Source organism: Pelodiscus sinensis, chromosome 2 (genome assembly GCF_052426305.1).
Source record: "Pelodiscus sinensis isolate ZL-2025 chromosome 2, ASM5242630v1, whole genome shotgun sequence".
In the NCBI taxonomy this organism is placed as follows: domain Eukaryota; kingdom Metazoa; phylum Chordata; order Testudines; family Trionychidae; genus Pelodiscus; species Pelodiscus sinensis.
The window spans coordinates 227,679,551-227,699,325 of NC_143053.1; the positions used below are offsets into that span (position 1 = coordinate 227,679,551).

Below are 19,775 nucleotides of genomic sequence, written 5' to 3' on the forward strand. Positions count from 1 at the left end.
AGGGACATGATCAGATTCACAAAGGCCTTCCTTCAGTCTCCAGGGTTCATTATCAATGAGTAAAAATCCACTCTATGCTGCACACAATCCCTAGAGCTTATAGGGGCTCACATAGATTCTGTGACAGCACCCACCTAGCTCCCCAATCAACATTTCAATGCTATAAAAAGCCTGGTCACAATCATGACCACTAGCCCAACTGTTCCCATCCTAAATGGTCTCAAACTCATGGGGCATATGGCAGCTACTACATATGTCGTCCCACATGCCAGACTCCACTTTTGATGTTTCCAACACTGGATTGCCTCATTGTATATGCAAACCAAACACCGTGTCCACAGTCACTTTTCACCTCCTCCGAAAGTCCTAATGTCTTTACAATGCTGAACTCAGGCACAGAATCTCTGCAGTGGGTGCCCTTCCACTGAGATCAACCATCCAAAAAAATCACCACAGATGCCTCAATTCAAGGTTCTACATTAACTGCCAAGGGAGCATGAGATCCCCTTTCCTACGTGCAGAGGTGATTCAGCTCTGGAATTGGTGTATATCCCACAACATAATGATTATGGCAGCATACCTACCTGGGGACAAGAATACCATGGCTGATATCATCAGCCGCCACTTTGTCACAGAGCACGAACGGGAACTGCAGTCAGGTTATTCACGATCTAGTGCAATGTTGGGGTCAACCGCAGATACACCTCTTTGCAACCAGCCAAAATATCAAATGCCCCATTACTGTTCAAGATCAGGCATAGGGTACAACTCCTTGAGAGAAGCAATGCTCTTCCCCTTCCCATGAAATACTCACCTGTTATACATCTTCCCTCCTGTCCCTCTGATCCCCAGTGTTCTCTGGAAGATATAGACAGATGGGACTCGTGTAATTGTAATTGTATGCCTCATGAAACAATGTTTACGGGAGCGGTCGACAAAGGCTTCCCTTGTTGACCACGCTGAGTCTAGACGGCTGCACTAATCGTCAGCACAGCTAATCGTCGGCACAGCGTGGCGGCCATTTTTATTTTAATGAAGCAGGGATTATTTAAATCCCCGCTTCTTTGACTGTGCCGAGTAAACTACTTTACATGGCTCTGTTGATGGAGCCATGTAGTCTAGACGCACCCAGTGATAGTTACTGCACAGAGTGAATAAATTCTCTTTTCTGTATCATCTTTCTTGCTCTAGGTTTCTCAGAGCATTAACGTAAGATACTGATAGTGGAGGGGCTATATAAGAAAACATTCTAGCCATTGTGCTCCTGACAGCTGCAGTAAGTACCCATGGCTCCCTGCCCCCACAGTGAGTTTGGGAGCTGTCGGTAGCTCATCGCACTGTCTGGGAGCCGTGGCTACCTGGTATATGCGAATTTTGCCATTTTAGGTGGCTGCAGGAGTGTATCCATTGTGCATAGTGAGGGATTTCTATATTCTGTATTCAGACCTGTGCTCCGGGTAGCTCTAAGGACTGTGGCAGGGGTGTGTGGGTATGTGTGTGTTTGGCATGGCATGCTCTGGGTGGCGCTTAGGGCCAGCAGCCCTCAGCCCCACCCCTTCTGCCCAAGGCCCTGCAGTTTCTGGAGGGGCAGAGCCACCACGCCCCCCCCCCACCTTGCATCTTTCTCAAGGGCTCAGTGTGGCTGTTGGCACTCCTCCCTTTATTGGTTTATTTGATGTTCTAATTTGACTGTGTCCAGAGTCCCCTGTAAAGTGAAAGCAGTGAGTTTTGGTTTTTTTCTGGCTTCCACAAGTAGATAGGTTCACAAAGTAGTTAATGAATGCTGCTATACATAAGTCCACTTTTGCTATTGATGTAATTCAGGATCTTAGCAATAGAAAAGGATTTTAAAGGGAGGTAAAGTTCAGGGGATAACAGACACCCTCTTTATTCACTCAGAGGTTAAGCAAGATACGCTCTCTCCACAATGGAGACTGACAATTCCAAGAGCTGACATAGCAGGGAATATGTACCATGGAGTGGTTTATAGACAGAGCACAATGAGAAAGATCAGATGGCATAGGCATGTGCAGTCTTATTTTCATTGCCACTAAAATTCACCTTTTTCTCCTCCTCATCCACATATGTACATCTTTAGGAGGGTTCAGTTATTTCTATTTAAGGTTACGATACACAAATGGACAATTCTTGAAGAATCATAAAATCATAGAATACTAGGACTGGAAGGGATCTCGAGAGGTCATCGAGTCCAGTCCCCTGCCCTCATGGCAGGACCAAATACTGTCCAGACCATCCCTGATAGACATTTACCTAACCTACTCTTAAATATCTCCAGAGATGGGGATTCCACAACCTCCCTGGGCAATTTATTCCAGTGTTTGACTACCCTGACAGTTAGGAACTTTTTCCTAATGTCCAACCTAAACCTCCCTTGCTGCAATTTAAGCCCATTGCTTCTTGTTCTATTCCCAGAGGCCAAGATGAACAAGTTTTCTCCCTCATCCTTATGACACCCTTTTAGATATCTGAAAACTGCTATCATGTCCCCCCTCAATCTTCTCTTTTCTAAACTAAACAAATCCAATTCCTTCAGCCTTCCCTCATAGGTCATGTTCTCTAGACCTTTAATCATTCTCTGGACCCTCTCTAATTTCCCCACATCTTTCTTGAAATGCGGTGCCCAGAACTAGACACAATACTCCAACTGAGGCCTAACCAGCGCAGAGTAGAGCGGAAGAATGACTTGTCGTGTCTTGCTCACAACACACCTGTTAATTCATCTCAGAATCATGTTTGCTTTTTTTGCAACAGCATCACACTGCTGACTCAAATTCAGCTTGTGGTCCACTATAACCACTAGATCCCTTTCTGCCGTACTTCCTAGACAGTCGCTTCCCATTCTGTATGTGTGAAACTGATTGTTCCTTCCTAAGTGGAGCACTTTGCATTTGTCTTTATTAAACTTCATCCTGTTTACCTCAGACCATTTCTCCAATTTGTCCAGGTTATTTTGAATTATCACCCTATCCTCCAGAGCAGTCGCAACCCCTCCCAGCTTGGTATCATCTGCAAACTTAATAAGCATACTTTCTATGCCAATATCTAAATCGTTGATGAAGATAGTGAACAGAGCTGGTCCCAAAACAGACCCCTGCGGAACCCCACTTGTTATACCTTTCCAGCAGGATTGTGAACCATTAATAATTACTCTCTGAGTATGGTTATCCAGCCAGTTATGCACCCACCTTATAGTAGCCCCATCTAAGTTGTATTTGCCATCTAAGTGGTAATCGTAATAATGATATGTCTAGATGTGGTGATGCTCCCAAGTTTAGGTAGGGTTGAGAAAGGGTTGCAGAATCTACCTAGTCTTAAACTTCGGAAAGTCTGCTCTCTGCAGAGACAACTACCTTTTTATGAGGCAGAATAATACTCTGTTAGAAGCAAGACCTTTGTTGTGCCCTTGTGAGATTAGGTGCCAAGTCCCTCACACTTAAGGTCAGGCAGTGGCATTGGGAGAGGGGAGGGGAATAAAAGGTAAGTGGGAGGGAGTAGTGGGGTGAGGTGGGGGATACTGGAGGTAGGTTGGGGTGCAAAGAGGGAGAAGGGAGTATTTGGGACGTGCAGGGTTGTGACAGCCAGGGAGAGAGGGCCTTCCTTCCCAGCTTCAGCTTGGTGGCTGCTGTGGTAGGGGAGAGACTCAATCCTCTGTCACTGCTCGGGGGGCTGCAAGCTCAGGGGAGAGAGTATTAGAAAGGGTAAGACTGTTGTATTAGAAATGGTAAGATTGTTGTTATTAAAATATGAGTTGTGTGCTTTAGAAAAACTGTTTTGGGGGGAACACTGAAGGCAGGAAATGTTTATTCTCCTTGCAGAGAGTAACAGGGTGAGGGAAGACAGGGTGAGGTCTTTTTTGCCTATATGCTAACTGTTAATATCAGGGCTGTAAAGATATGTCTACACTACAGAGTTTTGTCAGAAAAATGGCTGCTTTTCTGACAAAACTAGTGGAATGTCACACTGCAATCATGTTCTTTCAAAAGTAAATTGGAAGAACACAGGGGTTTTTCCAGCATTGGTAATCCTCTTTCTACAAGGAAGAAGCCTTTTTCCGAAAGAGCTCTTTTGGAAAAAGGCATGTGTGGATGGAGAAGAGGTTTTTTTTCCCCTAAAGAAGAGGCTTCCAGGAAATAGCACAGGTTCCCTGGTGGCCACTCCATACAAAGTAATCAGGGCTCTATAGTTCCTGTCTCCAGGCTTCTCTTAAAGCTGCAGGCATCCTGGACAAGCCTTGTGGCAGAAAGCTAGCCTCAGAGTAGCAATTCACCACACAGCTCTCCCTGCCATAGGCCTTGCTAGCCATGGCTCAGCCTCAAGCCCCCCTACAACCTCCCTGGTCCATGCAGGGAGCATCTCCAGGGGTCCTAGGACCCACCCAGGGGGACCAAGAGGCATACCTTCCTGGTCTGGACTAGAGATCCTGTCCCTCTTCGAGCTGTGGGGCGAGGAGAAGACCTTGCAGGATGTCTGGTCCAAGTGGCGAAATGTGGACATTTATGGCCAGATGGCTAAGTCCCTGGCTGCGTGCGGACACCCACCCCAGACCTTAGAACAGGTCTGGAGTAAGGTGAAGGAGCTCCACCAGGGATATGTCTGGGCCACAGAGCGCAGCTCGTGATCAGGGACAGGACCCCACACCTGCCCTTACTTCAGTGAGCTGAACCAGATCCTGGGGCGGTGGGGAAATGTCTTCCCCACCCGTCCTCATGGACTCCGGCCTGGAGCCCCTGTCATTGCCCGGCTGGAGGTCTCTGCAGAGGAGGACCAGGAGGGCCAGGGCCAGCTGGAGGCGGCAGAGGAGGAGGAGACATTGTGACCCTCTCCCTGGAGCTAGTGCCAGTGAGCCAAGATGCCTGGAGGTGAGAAGTCTCACTTTGACACACACACACAAGGTGGGGGAGGCGGGCACGTGGGGGCAAGTGTTGCTTGGACTGCTCGGGCTGGACATGGTGCTGAGGTCTGTGCACGTGCAACCATGTGCAGTGCTAGTCTGTGGCATGCAGACACAGCAGGCAGCTCCTGTGCATGGCTTGGATCCTGCTGCCAGGCTCAGGGAAGGCCACACACGTCCTGCTATGGGGCGGGGGTAGAGCCGCCATGGTTGGAAGCTGGCTAGCCACCGGGGTGCAGGCACGACCCCACACAGACTGAAGAGTGCTGCACACAGCACATGGGCATGCCTACATGTGCGAGGCAGCAGACACGTTGGTAGACAGTTCTGCGAGCCACACCAGTGTGTGCGAACCCCAGGGAGGCCCAGGCTGCTCCTGGCTCCTCTGCCACCCATGAGGGAATCCCACTGTGGCCAGAAACTTCCCTTGCCTGCTTGTCATGGGCCGGGAGAGCGGGGGAAGCGGGCAGCACGGTTCCCATGGCAAGTCGGGGTCCCTGTGAGGCATGGCTCTCTGTGCAGGCCACACATGGCCTTACTCCTGGGACACCCCCCTCCTCTGGCCCGCGGACTGTTGGTCACTGCTCACGGAGGAGTGCATGGCCTCAGGGACGGTGTCTGCAGGGATAACTGACCGCCTCTCCCTCTGTGTGTTCTCCATAGCCAGCCCAGCCAGGACTTAGGGCCGAACCACACCACGACAGCCAGCCCCCTGAGCCCGGGGAACCTGAAGGTGCATCAGGGTCCAAGAAAACCTCATGTGTGAGCACATCAGGGTCCTACGCAACATGCAGCAGACCCTGGCGCACAAGGTCCACAAGGACTTGGAGTGGTGGACCAGCTGACGCATGGGATCAGCTGACGCAGCGGTGCTACAACATGTGTGCTGTCATATCATGCATAATGGCACAACCGCCTGCTGTTGCTGCTCCTGGCTTTCATCGTCCTGTCCCCCCACACTGTGCCCATTTTCCATCTGCCTGCCCCTCTGCTATGCCTCTGCTCCCTCCCCAGGTGATGCCCAGGGCCCCTCCCTGGTGGTTAGGCCACTGATTTTGTAAAAGTCTTTCTGGAATCAAATAAAAAAGTTATAGTCCAATAGACGTTCAGGTGTAGAGTTTATTCAAATTTTTCTTGAAAATTCCAGGGTAAATCCAGAGACCTCAGTCTTATAGTTTGGACCTTCCCTGTATAACTTACGCAGACATGACAAAAAAAGAACATGCTGGAAGCTTCCTTTATAGATGAAGCAAGCTAAGTATTGACAGGTAACCCCACCATGTGGGATCTGATGGAAGTGAACTGACAGCTGACAATCTGTGATCTCTATTCAGTGGGTCCTTTCTCTGAGAAAAACCTTAAGCAACAGCCACTCAAACTATCAAGACAGTTCACAAGTAGATTACTATGTAGAGTAACAAGCCAATTCTCATCTAGGCAACGTCTAGACTGCAAGCCTCATTCGAAAAAAAGCATGTAGACTACAACCAGTACTTTCGAAAAAGCAAGCTGCTTTTCTGAAAGATAGCACCCAGGCAGTCTGGATGCTCTCGTTTGAAAAAACACAGTTTGCATTACATACTGCCTTTTTTTGAAAGAGCACTTTAGAAAAAAAGCATTATTCCTCGTAAAACGAGGTTTTCCAAGGTCGAAAAAACTGCCGCGTTCTTTCAATTTACTTTTGAAAGAATGCGGCAGCAGTCTAGATGTAGGGGACATTTTTTCGAAAAAAGGCCTCTTTTTTTGAAAAAAACCTGTAGTCTAGACACACCCTTGCTGACAACCCCCAAACCTGAGACAAATTCTTTCCAACAGCCACATAGCACACCTTAATCATACTCACCTTGCAATAAACTCCAGTGACAAATCTCTTCACACATCTGTACAAGTGACATCATCATAGGACCTAACCATGTAAGCTACCACATCAGAGGCTCATTCACCTGCACATCCACTAATGCAGCATTTCCCAATTTTATTTGGCCATGGAACCCTTTTCAGCTTAAAAGAATTTCAAGGAACCCCTAGGGTTGCCAGGGTAAAATTTGTCAAGCAAATTTAGCTGCATCTATACTGCTCCCTTCTTGTGCAAAAGCCTATGCAAATGAAGCATGGATTAGTATATTGCCAAGTGTCATTTGCATAATTAATTAGGGGCCGGTTTTGTGCAAAAGCCTCTTCCTCATTTTTTCAGGAAGAATGGCTCTTGCGCAAGGGGTTTTTGCACAAAAAGGAGCCGTTTACACAGCTCCTTGTTGCGCAAAAGCCTCTTGCGCAAAAGAGCCCCCTAATTAATTATGCAAATGAAGCACAGCAATATGCTAATCTGTGCTTCATTTGCATAGGCTTTTGTGCAAGAAGGAAGCAGTATAGATGTAGCCTTTGCAAGGGGGTGGTGGAGTGCCTTGTTCTCACGGAACCCTTATTTTCACTTCACGGAACCCTGGGGTTCTGTGGAGCACCAATTGGGAAACAATGCACTAATGTGATACATGCCATCAAATACCATCAATGCCCTTCTGCCATGTACATTGGCCAAACTGAATAGTCTCTATGGCAAAGGATTAATGGACACAAATAAGGTATTTGAAATGGTAACACACAGAAACCTGTTGGGGAACATTTTAACTTGCCCGGACACTCATTAATGGATTTTGAAGTGACTATCCTCTTACAAAGAAATTTCAAAAACCAGCTGGAAAGAGAAACTGTGGAACTTGCCTTCAATTGCAAATTTGACACTTTTAATCAAGGTCTGAACAAAGACATGAACTGGATGGACCGCTATATTCAACACCTTAATGACATAAAAAGCTAAGTATCCGGCACTTACAGCCCACTTTCTTAGCCTCATTTAGCACGGACACTCTAATTGACAAGTTTCCCCTCCTTCTCTTTCCCTTCCCATATTCTCTTTTTCTTTTACGTATACCTCTGGACCCCTTGCTCCATTCATCTGAAGAAGTGGGTTGTGCCCACAAAAGCTCATGACACTATCTAAATTTGTTGTTAGTTTCTTAGGTGCTGCAGGACCATTCGCTGTTTTTTAAGCCTCAGGAAGAGATTGGTACAATAATATTTCATCGCAAGTCCTCTGAAAATGATAATATCCATTTTGATCTATAAATCAATAGAACACAGTAATGAAGCATTATGAGACAAGAGCAGGATTAGCATCTACAAGCTAATTAGATCACATTGTTAATCTTCTAACAAGATAAAGATAAACACAGAAAGATACACATAGCATCTAACCTTGATTTTTGTTACTACAGCAATCTTTGTCCCATTTATTTGTTTTAGGGCATTTCTTTGAATTCACATAGTAGTAGTTTGTCTTGATTGCATATGAGTGCCTCTTGTTAAGTAGTTATGGGTCATATCCATGATCTGATTGTAAGCTCTTGATGTCTGCCTTTCACTCATTGCTTCAGGTAACTGGTTTTGCAGGATGACTAGTTCTGTTTCCAAAAAGAGAGAATATATACAAATAGAGAAAATTTAAAGTGCAACAAAATAGAGAGGAATTGTAGGTGAGATTGAATGAACTGCATTTATTTTGGCCAGATATGAAGATTCAGGGAGATGGGATCAGATGTATAATATGAAAAGTGACTAGCGATTTTTGTTGTTGTCTAGCTTGAGACTCCTTCAAATGACCAGATTTTCCAGAGAATGAGTGATCGGAACATTCTGAAGACTGGGACCCTTTCAAGTATTTCAGTTTGGGCATCCAGAAATTGGGTAACCCAGAATTACTGAAAAAAAACCCAAATGGTCTGGTAGCACTTTATAGACTAATGAAACATGTAGATGGTATCATGAGCTTTCATGGGCACAGCCCACTTCTTCAGAGTTATGAGTTGATGAGCTATGAGTTGATGACCGGAGTTATTAGTTGGGGATATAAAAACTCAAAATAAATAGGAGATGGGAAAGGGAGGGAGAAGACAAAGAAAAAGGGAGGGGAGTGGGAGACAGAGCATCATTAAGTATCTGGAGAATGGGTACTTAAACCTAAACAGATAAAAATCAAAGTCAATAGATAGGTTCCTAAAACAGGAAGGATACCACTCAGGGAGCTGTTAGCATCTTCAGTGGTTATTAAGTAGGTAGAGTCCCCACCAGCCCATATCATGACTGAGTCCATTAGCATGTGAATTGAATTTGTGGATGAACTGGGATTCCAGGGCTTCTCTGTGTATTTGGCTTGTAGAGCTGTTTTGTGACAAGATAGCTACTTGCAGGTCTGTCAGACTGTGGTTAGGTAAGCTGAAATGCTCACCAACAGGCTTCTGTATATTCCCTTTACATATATCCGAGTTGTGTCCATTGATTGTTTCTCGCAGAGACCGCCCAGTTTGTCCAATATATATAGCAGTGGGGCACTGCTGGCATTTGATGGCATAGATCAAATTACTGGATGTACAGTCAAATGACCTTTTGATTTTGTGGCTTATGTTGTTTGCTCCAGTGATGAATTCGCCAGTATAGATATGTGGGCAGAGTTGGCATCTTTTTTGGCTATGGGGCTGGGTTCCTGGAGGTTTATGATGTGGTTGTGTGGTTATCAGAAAGAATACATTTCAGGTTAGGGGGTTGTCTGTAAGCAAGAATAGGTTTTTTTCCTAAGGCCTCTAAGGCTGTGTCTAGACTACATGCCTCTGTCATCAGAGACATGTAGATTAGACACGTAGGCAAAGGCAAATGAAGTCGCGATTTAAATGATCGTGGCTTCATTTAAATTTACATGGCTGCCACGCTGAGCCGACAAACAGCTGATCAGCTGTTTGTCCGCTCAGCGTGCTAATCTGGACGCTCCTCTGCCGACATCAAAGCCCTTTGTTGGCAGCCCCGTTATTCCTCGTGGGATGAGGTTTACCGGGGCTGCCGACAAAGGGCTTTGATGTCGGCAGGGGAGCGTCCAGACTAGCGTGCTGAGCGGACAAACAGCTGATCAGCTGTTTGTCGGCTCAGCGCGGCAGCCATGTAAATTTAAATGAAGCCGCGATCATTTAAATCGCGGCTTCATTTGCCTTTGCCAAAACAACAAATCTACATGGCTCCGTTGATGAAGCCATGTAGTTTAGATGTACCCTGAGAGTGAGGGATCATTTTCCAAGATGGGTTGTAGATTGTGTATAATGCAGTGGAGGGGTCTGAGTTGTGGACTGTAGGTAACAACAAGAGGAGTTCTGTTATTTTCTCTTTTGGGCCTGTTTTGATATAGTGCACGTCTGGGTATTTTTTTGGCTCTGTCAGTTTGTTTTTTTCACTTCCCCAGGTGGGTATTTCAGTTTTAGGAATGCTCTGTAAAGATCCTGTAAGTGATTGTCTCTGTTTGTGGTGTCGGAGCAAATCCAGTTGTATCGTAGGGCTTGGCTGTATACAATTGACTGAAAAATGTGTCTGGGATGGAAGTTAGAAACATGAAGGTAAATGTAGCGGTCGGTAGGCTTCCAATATAGGGTGGTAGAAATTTGTCCATTATTTAACTGTGCTGTAGTGTCCAGGAAGTGGATTTCCCTTGTAGACTGGTCCAGGCTGAGGTTGACAGTGGGGTGGAAGTTGTTGAAATCCTTGTGGAATTCTTCAAGAGACTCTTTACCGTGGGTCCATATGATGAAGATGTCATCCATGTAGCGTAAGTAAAGTAGGACTGTTAGAGGGCGAGAGCTGGGGAAATGTTGTTCAAGGTCAGCCATAAAGATGTTGGCATATTATGGTGCCATGCGAGTGCCCATAGCTATGCTGCTGATTTGGAAATAGAAATTGTTTCTGAATTGGAAGTAGTTGTGGGTGAGGACGAAGTCGCAGAGCTCTGTCATCAGGTGTGCAGTTTTGTTTTGGGAGATGGTGTTCCTGATGGCCTGTAATCTGTCTTTGTGTGGAATGTTGGTGCAGAGCAGTGGTCCCCAACCTTTTGAGGTTGTCGGGCGCCAGGGAGCGTGGCCGTTCGCCCACCGGGCGCCAGGGGGTGGGGACACTTGCACGCCCGGGGGCAGGGCCCCCCCCATAGCCGCGCGCCCGGGGGCAGGGCCCCCCCCATAGCCACGCGCCCGGGGCCGGTGCCCCCTCCAAAGGCTGCGTGCCCGGCACCGGCGCCCCCCCCGCCAAGCGCTGCGCGCCCGGGGCCGGCGCTCACCGTGCGCCATGTGCCCGGGGCCAGGCCAGCCCCGAGCACCTGGCGGGTGCATGCAAATGCCCCCGCGGGTGCCATGGCGCCCACGGGCACCATGTTGGGGACCACGGGTGTAGAGGGCTTCTACATCTGTGGTGGCTAGGATAGTATTTTCAGGAAGATTATTGATGTTTTGGAGTTTCCTCAGGAAGTCAGTGGTATCGTGGAGGTAGCTAAGAGTGCTGGTAGCATAGGGTCTGAGGAGGGAGTCGATATAGCCAGATAATCCTGTGGTAAGGGTGCCAATGCTGGAGATGATGGGCCGTCCGGGATTACCAGGTTTGTGTATTTTGGGTAATAGATAGAAAGTTCCTGGTCGGGGATTGGGGGGGGGGGGGGGTGTTAGCATAAATTTGTTTTTAAGTAGCATCAGGGAGTTTCATGAGCAGTTTTTTCATGTTTTTTTGGTATTCCTTAGTGGGGTCACAGGAGAGAGGCCTGTAGAATCTGGTATTGGTGAGTTGTCTGTTCTCCTCCTGTTCATAATCTGCCCTGTTCATTATGACTACAGCGCCTCCTTTGTCAGCTTCTTGGATTATGATGTTAGGATTGGTTTTGAGGCTGTGAATAGCATTGTGTTGTGCATGACTGAGGGTGTAAATTATATGTTGTTGTTTACTGATAATGTCAGCTCGAGCACGTTTGCAGAAGCAGGCGATGTAGAAATCTAGACTTTTGTTACGTCTGTTGGCCAAACTCTATAAATATTTTCAAGTCAATAATATAGAGGAAGGGGTTATTTATTCTTCCTGAAGTCAGTAGCACTGGGTCCAAGGGAAAACATAGGCTAAGTATTAGAAATTTTTTAAGACTAAAAGCAGTTGGGCAATGGAACAGAGCAACATTGGAGCAATCTATCTGAGGTACTTGTATGGCCCCTATTACTGTGATAGTTGTGTGCCTCATAAGTCTCTGTGTTTATCCTCATAGGAAACTGTGGGGTAGAGGAGTGCTATTATTTCCATTTATAGATGGGGAACTGATTACATAGGGTCACTGGAAAATTTGTAGTGGAGCAGTGACTGAAATCCCAAGTTGCCAAAGTCCAAGTGTAGTGCCCTAACTGCTGGATCATCTTTCCTTTCTTGAGTGAAATATTAATTTTACAAATATTCCAAAACCAATTGTGGAAGCTGAGCAGCCCTGAAAATTCCAGGGTCAAACAAGTAAGGGTTTTGGAATCTCTTTCCTGTGTGTGCATATCATTTTCCACTTTTTAACATTCCCCTGCACCCATGCAAATTCCATGTAGATCTTGATAAACTATCTAAAGTGGCACTTAGAGCATATCTTAATGACTGAGCTAGAGGGTGTCTATTTTCTCTTATTTCATCTGGTGGATCACAAGTATGTCATAATGATGGTAATGTGGAGAATATATATTTATATATATTCAGCTGCCAGATTTTAAGCTATGCCATCTTAGATCTATGTACTAGTTAGATGGAACCAGCCAGACCTTGGTTAGTTTACAGTATTTATATTTAAACCAATTTGATCTGATATCTTTGATACAATGTAATATGTATCAGAGGGGTAGCCGTGTTAGTCTGAATCTGCAAAAGCGACGAGGAGTCCTGTGGCACCTTATAGACTAACTGAAGTGTAGGAGCATAAGCTTTCGTGGGCAAAGACCCACTTCGTCAGATGCAATATGTAATATGCAGATGTAATATGAGTCATGTTAGTTGGGTGTCAATCCAGATATTATAGATCACCCTACAATGCATTCTCCTCAGCCACTCATACTGCAGCTTTTTTTTTAAAGTGAATCTTGGGATGCTTTCTAACTTTTATTCCTTTATGTTATCATTGCTATTGTATGGATTAAATCACCACTGACTGTTCACTGCAGTTATGCAGTTAAGTAGCTAAACAAAAAAGCCTAATTGAGATTCACTCACTAGAACAAGAAAAAGGATAGATGCTTTACATTTATCAAACAGAAGCTCTAAGGAGGGAAATACGAGTCACAGTTTAATCTGTATTTTAATTGTGAAAAAATCTTCCCAATTATGTGTTAACTTTTAATAATTTAATAAAATAACCCCATTGGAAAATCCCTCTATAAAATGTATACTTGGCTCAAGAGGACAATTTCAATCCTTTCTTCCAGACAGGTAACTTATTGTCGTGCTTCTGAGTCATGGCTGTGACTCACATGGCTTGCTGTAGTGAAGATGAGTCACACCAGATTTTCTGACAGTAAGAGTGCCCTACTATCTCTTGCCACTTTATCTGCAATATATCCAGTGAGCCACACAGTTGTAGGTAGGCAGCAGAGAGATATAGTGAGAGGAGGAAAAAAGTCTTTCGTGAGTGATAAGTTTGATTTATCCTCTTGAGAGCTGGAGGGGGGAGTGGGGAAGAAGGGAGATGATGACAAAACAGATTGCTCTGTTAACAAAAATGGATAATGATTCATCTGAGAGCTAGAGTTCACAAGCAGTCAGGTCAGGATGTACTGGAAAGTTAAGAGTAAATTCTCTACATGTTGAACAGTGAGTAATGGAAAATCCTATGCAGGCTGAAGTGACTCAGGTCTGAAAACAAGAAACCAGTTATTTTCTCTGATAGGTGACATGCAGAAGAGGCAGCCATGTGCAGAAAGATGGTCTTGTATTAGAATTAAGCACCTTACTGGCATGTTAGCAATTACAATAAACAATAGTTCATGTTCTTAAATACCACATAGATTGTAAGAATAAAACATTTACTTTTTTTAGAACTGCACCCCAGTTTTCTATAAGAAATCCAAGGGTGAGTGATGGACTTTGTAACACTTCAGTCCTCTAAAAGCAATCAGGACAAAAGCATTGTAGGAGATAATATAAGCAACAACTCTGTTTTGGTAGAGAACTGGACAAGAGAACTCAATAGGTCTCTTCCATCTCAATGTCTATAGTCTTGATTGTGCCCTTGCCTGCGCTAAAAGAGGTTTTAGCAACATCCTCTGCACCATTTCCTTCTTTCTGTGCAGGGGTGGGACCAGATGGAGTGCAGTGGGCAGGTGCATTAAGCACATCATCCCCACATCCGCGAAGGGGAATCTGCTGCAAAATTATTGGAGCCTGAAGGCTCTTGTAACATTGGGGAGCCTTTGGCAGCTTTGATTAATTGATCCCAGTAACTTCTTTTTTGCCTTCCACTCTAAGACAGCTGGATGTCATACGTTGGAAGGATACTTTAGAGGATAGGACACTGGACTGGGATTCAAGATTTTAGGTTAACTTCCCTGCTTTGTCACAGACCTTTTGTGTGATGTCACTGGATCTACCCAGTGCTGCAGATTCTCATCTGTAAAGTGGGAATAGTACATACTTATGTCACAGAGATGTGTAAATATCTGCTAACTACTATAGAGTGCGCATATTCAATGGTAATGAGGGATTCATAAATACCTAGATAGGTAGAAAGGCAGCACTTGTGGCATATTTACTAAATCTCTTTAATACAAAAAAGGCAACAGAGGAAAACCTCACTAGGGCCATCACAAGGTTTATCTAGATGGAGACTCAGTGTGCAGCAAGCCGGGGTGTAAATCTACAGTGCTGTAGTCTGCAACACATGCTAACATTCTGTGTGCACCATTCTGCCATGCACCAGAAGTTCTGTAATGTCTTTTGACTTACTGCTGCAGTTAAGGTAGATGTGGAGTGGACTATCCCTTCCCAGGAGCAGACTCCATTGGAGTATGGGGTGGGGTGGGGGAGCAGAAGAGCCATTTGGCTATTAACATAATTTCTCATAGAAAAGATGCCTTAGCCATTAGACAGTGACCATACTGACAGTGACACTTCCAGTTCTGATGATGAAAACTTTGTACCCAAAAATGACATTTCAGGGCCACTGCCTCAAAATGAGGAGGTCATTAATTAAGACACAGAAATGCCACCAGTAGTGATAGATGCAGAATCTACACTCCATTTAGAGATTGTGCAGGCAGAAAAATAAGGACCTCAGAGATGTTGCGCAGCAAGAGCAAGAACTTATGACTAGCATAGGACACAGTGTAACAACAGTGGCATCAGAACCTGATATTGGACTCCTTGATAAAAACAATGTTGCTCAAATACAGTCATTTTTCAAAGTTAGTTGTTTTCAGATTCCAAGTAATATACCAAAAGATACTGAAAATCATGCTTTTCCCGCTCGTCTGCTGACAAAAACTCTTCCAAATGGAGAGCTCTACACAAGAGACTGGCTCTGCTTAAGCATGGAAAAGCAGTCTCTGTACTGTGTACTCTGTTTCAAACATCAGTACTGTTTGATTCATCCAGTTGGAGCATCAGTAGAGGTTGGAGGAAGTTGGATGACCTAATACCTGCACATGTAGAATAGTGATAGAAATGTAGCCGTGTTAGTCTGGTGTAGCTGAAACAAAAAACAGGACTATGTAGCACTTTAAAGACTAACAAGATGGTTTATTAGGTGATGAGCTTTCGTGGGCCAGACCCACTATTTGATCTGAGAAAGTGGGTCTGGCCCATGAAAGCTCATCACCTAATAAACCATCTTGTTAGTCTTTAAAGTGCTACATAGTCCTGTTTTTTGTACCTGCACATGAAACTTCAGTATCACATAAAGATTACTATGTTATATGGAAATCAGCTGGTAGAGCAGCACTAGTTGACAGTTCAATTGAAAACTTACTTCTGAGTGAAATAAACCCAGAAACTGATAACTGGAAAAAAAAAAACCTCCATGAGCACATATGGAATATAACTCTTTCTTTCTGAATAGGTTTGTTAGGTTCCAGTCAATGTATCAGTGACCCTATAAATGGAAACTTTCTTGGTATACTAGAGTTTCTTAGCAAGCATGACCCATTTTTAATCACACTTTTTTCCGTTTCTTGCATCTAGACTTCTAATACTTCAGTCATCTGAAGAAGCAGTTTGTACCCACGAAAGCTCATGATACCATCTACAAGTTGTGTTAGTTTTTAAGGTGCTGCTAGACTATTCATTGTTTTTAAGCTTTTCCATAGAATCATAGAACTGGAAGAGTCCTCAGGAGGTGATCAGGTCCAGCCCTGTGCCCAAGGCAGGGCCAATCCCAACTAAATCAATCCAGCCAGGGCTTTGTCAAGCTGAGACTTAAAAACCTCTAGGGATGGAGATTCCACCACCTCCCTAGATAACCCATTCCAGTGCTTCACCACCCTCCTAGTGAAATAGTTTTTCCTAATATCCAGTACCTCTCTCACTGTAACTTGAGACCATTGCTACTTGTTCTGACATGTAGTGATGTACTGTGAACAGCCTTTCTCCATCCTCTCCACCTCCTTTCATGAAGTTAAAGGCTGCTATCAAAGGCTGCTATCAAATCCCGCCTCACTCTTCTGCAAACTAAATATGCCCAAATCCCTCAGCCTCTTCTCATAGCTTATGTGCTCTGGTCCCCTAATCATTTTGGTTGCCCTCTGCTGGACCCTCTCCAATGTGCCCACATCCTTTCTATAGTGGGGGGTCCAGAACTGGACACAATACTCCAGATGTGGCCTCACCAGAGCCGAAAAGAGGGGAATAAAAACTTCTCTAGATCTGCTGGCAATGCTCCTCCTAATGCAACCTAATATGCCATTAGCATTCTTGGCTACAAGGGCACACTGTTGACCCATATCCAGCTTCTCATCCACTGTAATCCCCAGGTCCTTTTCTGCTGAATTGCTACTTAGCCATTTGGTCCCCAGCCTGTAACAATGCTTGGGATTCTTCTGTCCCAAGTGCAGAACTTTACACCTGTCCTTGTTGAACCTCATGAGATTTCTTGTGGCCTAATCCTCTAATCTGTCTAGGTCACTCTAGACCCTATCCCTGCCCTCCAGCGTATCTACCTCTCCCCCTAGCTTAGTGTCACCTGCTAACTTGCAGAGGGTGCAATCTATCCCCTCATCCAAGTCATTAATAAAGATGTTGAACAAAACTAGGTCCTAGAACAGATCTTTGGGGCACGGCGCTAGAAACCGACTGCCAACCTGACATCAAACCGTTGATCACTACCCATTGGGCCTGACAGTCTAGCCAGCTTTCTGTCCATCTTACAGTCCATTTATCCAATCCATACTCCTTTAATGTATAGACTAACTCGGCTAACCGTCTGCCACTTTTATCAGGCCATGGGAAAAAAATCTTAAAGCAGAAAGAACTACTTTAAAAAATATTCCATCTCAGCCTGTTGACTGTATTTCCTAATATCAGAATTATGTTACATATTTTTATCAGGTTTTTTTATCTAGAATTAGAAATTCTAGAAGGCTTCAAATTAAATTTTCAAGTCTGCATTGGCCATGACAGTGGATCCAGTAAATGGCTGGGAAGTACAATGGAATACAAGTAATCCTCCTTGAGCAAAATCCAAACTGTATTTTTTCCAGTTGCGGCAACCAGACACTAAATCTTGTCAGCACTGACTGTGCTGAATTATGCAAAGTAGTAGTCACATACTTTGGAACAATCCACCAATTGTACAACCTTTTCAGTGCCAGTCCTCAAAAGAGGGAAATTCTGAAGCAGCATCTGCCTGTTTCCCTACATGATATGTCAACAATGAGATGGTCAGCATGAATTGATGGCGTTAAGTTAAACCAGTTGCAACTCTGTGAGAGAGACTTTAATTGAGCTTGAATCTCTTATTCTCGCAGCACAGGCTCGTACTGAGCTTAAGTATACATCCAAATTTTAATGCATTTTAATGTAGTTCATGTGGATGAAGCTGCTAAAAATGATCAATGAAACTAATCTTATAATTGAAGCACATAATGCTACATTTGATGTTGAACAACTTCTTATAGATATTCAAAAGATGTGATCAATGGTATATAATCCTTTCTGAGTCCAAATCAGTACCATAGTGTATTGACATTTTATCTGAGTTTTCCACCAATCGCAGCCTAACATCTCAATCTGATGCAGAAAGGCACTGTTGAGTCAGTTTTTGCGGTTATTATTGATTCCATCATATCTGGTCTTATGCGCTGATTTGGGTCACTGTAACAAATTTGTACCCTTTTTGGATTCCTTTGGAAGTTCAGAGAACTAAGTGATGAAGATCTATATTCAGCGGCTGAACAGTTTCAACAAAGGTACAGCAACGAAATTTCAAGACATCTCTGTGACGAGATTTTCTTCTTGAAACGTATACATTCCACCAACTTTAAATCGGACTGCAAGCCAAAAGAACTGCTTTAAGAAATGTTCAGTCTCAGCCTGTTGACTGTATTTCCTAATATCAGAATTGTTACATATTTTTATCAGTTTTCCTGCATCAGTGGCTTCAGGTGAATGCACATTCAACTTGTTAAAACAAGAACTATCATCATTCTATAATGGGACAAGAGTGTTTGAATGGGCTCACAATGCTTAACATAAACAGTGATGTTGCATGTAAATTAGATATTTCTTGAATTCTAAATGAGTTTGCACACAACAAAGCCAGAAAAGCATTCCTAAAATAAAGAGTTTTGCTTGCAGTGGAAACTCACAATTAAAGTTACATTTTTAATACATATGCTATTGGTATAATGACTTAATTGTTAATAAATAAATGTCTCAGGTGTTCATTTTCATATATTCTTTTGGGGTTTTTTTAGTATGAGAAGTTAGATATGTTGGGGGCTTGGGGTTGGGGCTCGGCTGGGGCCTTCAAACTCAATGTGATCTAGGCCTTTGTCATTCTCTGAGAGGGCCTGCTCAGGAGCCTTCTCTTTTCCCCATCCCTGTGCTCTTTATCTCCTCCCAGCTGGCTTGAGACTTCCTTGGGGGAAGGGATTTCAACATTTTCCCTTCTCTGATCCACATCCAATCCTGTTCCCGCTTTCTATCTCCTGCCAAGGTCCTCAGGAGGGAGTTGCCATTGTAGCCAGGTATGGACAGGAGTCTGTGGACCATGGACCTCCTCAGTGATGTCAGCACAGGCTCTTCCTTCTCCTGCACACCGCAGCTTCCTGTCAGGCTGGAGAAGAACAACCTAGCTTCCTCACCATCCCACCTAACTCCTTGCCCCTTCCTGCTGGCTCAAGACTTCCTGCTGCTCCCTGGCACTGAGAGGAGCTGCCATGGATTTCAGCAGATGGTCTGGAACCAAGGTGCTGACCGCACTCCCTGCCTCCTTACCCCTCCCTTCTGACTTAAGACTTCCCCTGGCACCTCTCTGTCATTTTGGCCATGCTTTCAAATGAGGGGCCTTGGGCAAATTGCCTCTATTGTGACCCCATCTTTCCAAGCCACACTGGCTAGAGCTGTCACTGGATCCAGTACGTCAAACCACACTATGGAGCTGCTGGTCCATGGCAGCAGAATCAATACAGTGACTTAATGCATGGAAACTGATTCATTGTAGATTCACACTCCAGTTTGCAATAAACTAAATTGCTATATAGAAGAGCCCATACTCAAACAACAAGATCCTATTCTGATGATGTGCATACAGGAAACTTAGGTAGGTATTCACTCACCATGGCTGCAGATTGGGTTTGCTATTTCTGTTACTGGAACTGAAATTCCCAAATTTAAAGGAGATGAACTTTCCCTGTGTATAATATAATCTCTTTTTTCCTCCCTTTCTTTGTCCTTTAAAAGAATAACAACAACATGAGAGTCAAAGATCAATGTTCAGATGGGTTTTTAAGGCAATTAAGAAAAAATTAAAAATCTAATTTAGATTTTAACTTTTTATATG

General features: G+C 44.4%; 1 protein-coding gene across 1 annotated transcript in view; it reads left to right on the forward strand.

Moving 5' to 3' along the window:
- GPR158 (G protein-coupled receptor 158) overlaps positions 1 to 19,775 on the forward strand; it is a 331,365-nt gene that overhangs the window by 114,691 nt on the left and 196,899 nt on the right. The gene's annotated exons all lie outside the window — the stretch shown is intronic.